The sequence below is a fragment of the Chinchilla lanigera genome, unplaced genomic scaffold (genome assembly GCF_000276665.1).
Source record: "Chinchilla lanigera isolate Chin_1 unplaced genomic scaffold, ChiLan1.0 scaffold00127, whole genome shotgun sequence".
Classification (NCBI taxonomy): Eukaryota; Metazoa; Chordata; class Mammalia; order Rodentia; family Chinchillidae; genus Chinchilla; species Chinchilla lanigera.
Genome location: NW_004955528.1, coordinates 1,699,034 through 1,704,788, shown reverse-complemented (window position 1 = coordinate 1,704,788; position 5,755 = coordinate 1,699,034). Strand labels below are relative to the sequence as shown.

The following is a 5,755-nucleotide window of genomic DNA, read 5'->3' as shown; positions in this document are numbered from 1 at the left end:
TTTTTCTTTGCTTTTTCTTTTTTATTTATTTATTTATTTATTTATTGAGACAGGATCTCACTATGCAGTTCAGGCTGGCCTTGAACTCACTATGTAGCCCAGGCTGGACTCGAATTCTCAGCAATCCTGCCTCAGCCTCTTAAGTACTGGGGTTACAGAAGTGTGCCACCACACCTAGCTCTTATTTCTTTGTTTATTTTTTCTTTTTATCTCCGTCTCCATCTCCTTCTTCTTCTTTTCAGTGCTGGACATTGAACCAACCCAGGGCCTTTGCACTGACAGGGTCTAAGTGGTGAAGTTATTCAAGCTGAGCACTAACTTGTAGTCCTCCGGCCTCAGACCCCCAGAGTGCTGGGATTACAGGTGTGCACCACTGTGTGCAACATTTCATTGCTTTCAGAGCGTTGGCTCTGGGCACTGTGCTGAGACGCCTACACCAGCTTGGCCACTGTCTTATTATAAAGGTTGAATCCGGGGCTTGAGGCCATCACCTGTCCAGGTGGAGTGGGCTGTGCCAGGGGCAGCTGCTGTTGTGCGGGTCAAGCCTGGCAGGGTGGACAGGTGGCTCCCAGGACTGGGAGATCCGGGTGACCCGACCTGCGGTCCTGTCCTCCCCACCGTGGTTCCCAGGCCCTTCTCCCCACCTGACTTGCTTTCTTCTGGCTGAGACCCAGGCCTGGCTCCATCTTGGCCCAGGTATGTGCCTGGGCGCTCACATGTACGTACGTGGGGGCCTCGTGGTGCGCCCGGCCGTGGTCAGTCAGTGTGACGGTCAGAACCACAAGCCCAGACATCTTCCTTCTCCAGCCTTAGTTTGTCTGAATGTAGGAGTCTGCCACCCCCAGCCGCTTGTGAAGTTCGCCATGAGCTGAAGGACCCTGTTGTCAGGCTGTCCTGGGCCCCGGAGGGTGCTGGGTACTGGGAACTGGCTGGTCCTGGGCTGGCTGAAGAAGTCTTGCCAGACCCTTCCCAGCTCAAAGGGGCTCCCCTCCTCTTAGGATCAAAGCCAGACACTCCCTGCAGCGCCCCCACAGTCCCGCTACCCCCGCCTGTGCCCTCTGGTCCCCCATCCCTTTCCAACCTCTCTTATTTGGTGTTTGGTTTTTTTTTGTTGTTGTTATTTTGGTTTGGTTTTTCTTCCAGTACCGGGAATCGAACTCATGACCTTGCACTTGCCAGGCAGGCGCTGTGCTGCTGAGCTAAATCCCCAGCCCCTACCCTCTGTTATTTGGGATCCGGCCTCATTACCTCCTCCCTCCTCCCGGAGCAGCAGACTTGGCCCTCGGCTTTGCTGGGCCCTCTCTAGTGAGTCCCCTCAGGAGTGCGCCTGCCCTGGCCGTTTGGTGGCCCTCCATCCACCGGCTGGTCTGCGCTGTCCTCCTCTTGTCTGTCTCTCATGCCCAGCAGCGGGCAGGGAGCTGAGTGGGCACCAGCCTCACTGCGCAGGCCCAGACAGGCTGCGGAGAGCCCTGCCGCTTGGGAGCAGCTCGGAGGAACCTTTCAGTGTTGTCCCCAATTTCCTGCTCTTCCCTCCTAAATCTTAGAATGGAGGGGGCTGCTGTGAGCTAGGTGGAGGGTTTACCCCAAGAGACAGGCCCTGCAGGGGGACACGAAGAGGGGCCGCATCCAGGTGAGGCATTGCCCCCTTCCACCTTCACTCACCGAGGACCCCACCCACCCAGCCCTTGCCTGAGGGATAGACCCCAGCAAGAAAGTGCCCGCCTCCCAGGCCTACTGGACAGCATGAGTGGCCAGGAGCCCTGGATGGGGACAAAGAAGCTGATCCCTGCAGGGACAAGGCTGCTTCTAGGACCCCAACCCAAGTGGGGACCCCTCAGGGCCCCTCCCAGCACCTCACTGGGGTGTGAAGTTAGGGCTCCAACTCTCCTGGCCCCGGGAAAGGGCAGTGACCTGTTCAGCCATCCCCCAGTGCATCTCGACGGTGTCCGCGTCTGATGCCGCTCTCCACGTTGCTGCAGCGTCGGTTTTTACCCTACTTAACCTCGGACCCTCTGCCCTAGTCCTCCCCACTCCCACCCCACTACCTCTCTGCTGCAAGACCCAGCCTGGGCAGCCCTGGGGAGCCCGGAGGCCTGGACCCTTAGGGGAGACCAGAGGGACTTCCCAGTGCAGTGGAGGCTGCTGGCACCAGAGACCCCGGGCCAAGCCTCAGGCCCGCCCGCCTGCACCCCCCTCCCACGGGGCTGAGGCTGCAGCAGGCACCTCCCCCACCCAGCCTGGCCAAACCCTGGTTCCCATAGGGGGCGGGGTGGGGGTGAGGGCTCTGAGCTTCTCCAAGAGGTGCCCACAGGCAGCCTTATATGGCCAGGAGGCCTCGAAGCCCAGGAGGAATGTTATCCCCCATAAAGGCCCAGCCGGCAGAGCCTGAGCCCAGGCAGGACCCTGGAACTGCAGCCTGGCCAGGGCCTGGGCTCCGGGAGCGGATGGCCTGCAGTGTTCCACAAATGACAGTCTCGTAAAGGAAGCTAGCCTGGGAAGCCTCTCACCACCTGTGGGACAGCTGGCTGGGGCCCGGCAGGAAGGAGACACCTGCTCCCCAGCCTCTCCTCACATCCCACATCGCAGCAGGGTGAGCAGGCTCCCCACCCCATGCCCGCCCCTCCCGCCACAGTCACATGGCTTTCCGAGCACACACGGGCCCCCAGGGGCTCCAAACTCGTCCTGGGCCTGCAGCCTCTGCTCTGAGCTGACGGCCCCTCTTCCCTCCTGACTTCTGCCTTGGGGTCCTCAGCTTGAGCTGCTCTCTGTCCCTTGTCCCTGCTTCTCTCTGCCAGGGACGATTTCTCTTTCCCCTGCCAGCTGCTCCAGAGCTGCCGGGCTCATGGGTGGGGTCCTGGTCCCAAAGTGGGGGAGCCAGCGGTGGGGGAGCCCCTTCCAGGGCTGGGCTGGGCAGCCGGCCAGCTATTGAGAGCACGGATGCTCTGGGCCCCCGAGGTGACAGGCTTCCGCTCTGCAGCTGCCCCAGGGTCCGGGGACATGACGGGGCAAGGAAGTGCCCGCCTCTCTCACCTGCTTGGTCTGCGTGTTGTCGCCATGCTGGGGTGCGATGTTCTGGAGCTGCTCCCTGGCCAGGCCCCAAGATGCGAACAGGAGGCTGTGGGCACTGCTGCTGTGTGCACTTTGCAGGTGGGCCCGGGTGGCAGCAGGGAAGCGGCGCTCCTACTTTACAGAAGAGGGATTCATGGCCTGGGAAGATGCCAGGGCAGCTGTGTCCACAGCTGTGTGCCAGGGTCGGGCCCTGATGGAGACAAAGAGAGAAGTAGGACTGCCGGGCCGGGCCTGGCCCCTGTGGCTGAGGTTCCCAGTGGCCTGGGGCAGGAAGGCACACTCCACCAAGCTGGCAGGGGCTGCCGAGCTGCCCTGCAAACCGACGCTTCGTCAGGACGCAGCTCTGTGCCCTGTCCTGGCCTAGAGTGAGCCAGCTGCCCCTGGCAGGGCAGGGGAGGGTGGGGACCTCCCTACCTGGTGGTCAGTCCCAGGGACCCACAGCTGTCACATCAGCTGGCTTCTCCAAGCAAGTTGTGCTCTTGCCTGGCTGGAAGCCCCACAGCTGTCCCCTCTACCCCATGGTCAAGGGCTTCCCATGGCCTCCCCAGCCTGCCCTATGCTCAGAGCCCAGCCACACCCCCGGAGGCCCCGCCCTCGCCTCACTGTGCTCAGCACCACAGCCTTTCCAACAGCTGCGCCTTTCCCACCATTTAGCCTCAGATGCCACAGCAGGCGGCACCCTCCGAATGTCCTTCCTCCATTCAGCTGCTTTATTTTATTATACCAACTGTAGCCTGCTCCAGGGGCTAGTGGCCCAGCAGGGACACCAGTGTCCCTGCCCTCATGCTTGTGGGATGGGGGCTAAATTCTCCTGTTGACAGTGGAGCCAGATGTGGTGGCAATCTCCCGAATCCCAGCACTCAGGAGGCTGAGGCAGGAGGATCACCCGGAGACCGTTACAAGACCACCCTGTGATATATAGTGAGTTCGGGGTCAGCCTGGACTCTATTGTGGGAAAAAAAAAAACAAAACAAAACAGAAAACAAAAACCCAAGCTGAACTGGAGAAGTTGAACCCAAGTTGAACCCATGTTCTCCAGTTGGGGGCTGGGGATTTAGCTCAGCAGCACAGCGCCTGCCTGGCAAGCGCAAGGTCGTGAGTTCGATTCCCGGTACCAGATAAAAAACAAAAAAGAAAAAGAAAAAGAAAAAAAATCATGTTCTCCCGTTGACAGTGAAGATGGAAAATGACTCCTGACGAGCATTTTTCTGCATGAAAAGTGCGTTAGAGCACAGCTGACCAGTGAAGCGCTGTCACTGCCGCCGGCCCGGGGAGCACAGTGCGGCCTGTCCCTGGGGGTCAGGCTGAGATGCTCGGACCCACACCACTGTGTGGAGGCCAGGGGCCCCGGAGGAGGGCAGGGTCAGTGCGTGTCAGGCTAGCACCGAGTGGCTGCCGGGCAGCAGGGCCAACGGCTGAGTGCCCGGCCCTCACCCTCGCCCTGGCCTGGAGAGCAGCGCCCCATCCCATGCCAGGTGCGGGTGGCCAGCAGCGGGGCGTAGGACCGGTGGGCAAGGACTCTGTCTTCTGTTTTAGGCCGCCTGAGGTTCACGGGGGGCTCCTCGTAGTCGGCTGCTGAGCAGGACCACGAAGTTAGACAGCGGCCGTCAGGGAGCGGACGCGGGGACCAGGACCTGGTCTGGAGGACGTGCGGAGCGGCACAGCGGCGGAGGCAGCCAGCCTGGAGTCTCCTCCGATGATTGAACACAGAGTCACAATGACCCAGCAGTCTGTTCCTGGTCACTGCCCGGAAACGTAAATCCGTGAACCGCAGAAATGTGTGCCCTGACGTCCACCGCAGCACTGGTCACCAAAACCAAAGGGCGGAAGAGCCAGGTGTCCACCAGCTGCTGAGCAGGTGGGGCTGCAGCCTCCACCAGACAGGAGCCCCGGCCCTCGAAGGCCCCAGTTTCCTTCTGCCATGAGGAGGAGCTTGAGGATCCGCTCTGCGCAGAGGCACTGGGGCGGGTAGTCAGGATGCGCGTGGCCACAGCCCCCCTGGGTGTCAGAAGGAGGTCAGCTGGGCCAAGGCCAGTGGCCGGGCTGGATCCTGGAGCTGCCCGTGGGCCACCCGCACAGCCTGCCGACACCAGCTGGGCCCTGTCCCCAGGCACGGAGAGGCCTGCACCCATGCTCAGAGCCACAGTGAGGCCAGGACACTGGACGTCAAACAGAAAGCCTGGAGTGCAGGACGCTGCCGCATCCCCAGGAACTGGGAGGGAGAGACACAGCCTGCCTGCCCCGACTCCAGCCAGCCCTGCCGTCCTGGTCCCCTGCAGCCCAGGGGCCTGGCTGTGAAAGTGCCCTACCCTGTCCCATCCCACAGGAGCCCCAGTGGGGTGGGGGCACCTTGGGTCCCCGGCATTGAGACCACCAAGTGACACCCCAGCCACTTCCATCTGCTGTCACCCCGTCCCACCAAGCGGGGTTCCAGAGTGCCGAAGTGCTGGTCCCCCCGCACCCCAAAGGGAGGTGCCGTCTCAGGTGGGCTCCACAGAGCTCGAGGTGCTGGCTCTGGCCAGGCTGGAAAGCCTCCAGCTCTGCCTTGGTTGGCTGGGAAGAGAGGGGTGGGCCAGGTGAACGGGTTCTGATCCCAGCTGGGCCCGCTGCCCACGCGGAGGGGCAGGGAGGGGCTCGGCTCCGGGCCCTACTTGCCCAAGTTTCAACATTAACAAAATATTTGTCC

General features: G+C 61.7%; 1 long non-coding RNA gene across 1 annotated transcript; it reads left to right on the top strand.

Moving 5' to 3' along the window:
- The first annotated feature begins 217 nt into the window (after positions 1–217).
- On the top strand, positions 218–4,790 carry LOC102029660. The gene is made up of 3 exons (XR_001231990.1): positions 218–2,590; positions 2,978–3,147; positions 4,606–4,790. It is a non-coding gene; the product is annotated as an uncharacterized LOC102029660 (long non-coding RNA).
- The last annotated feature ends 965 nt before the right edge of the window (positions 4,791–5,755 follow it).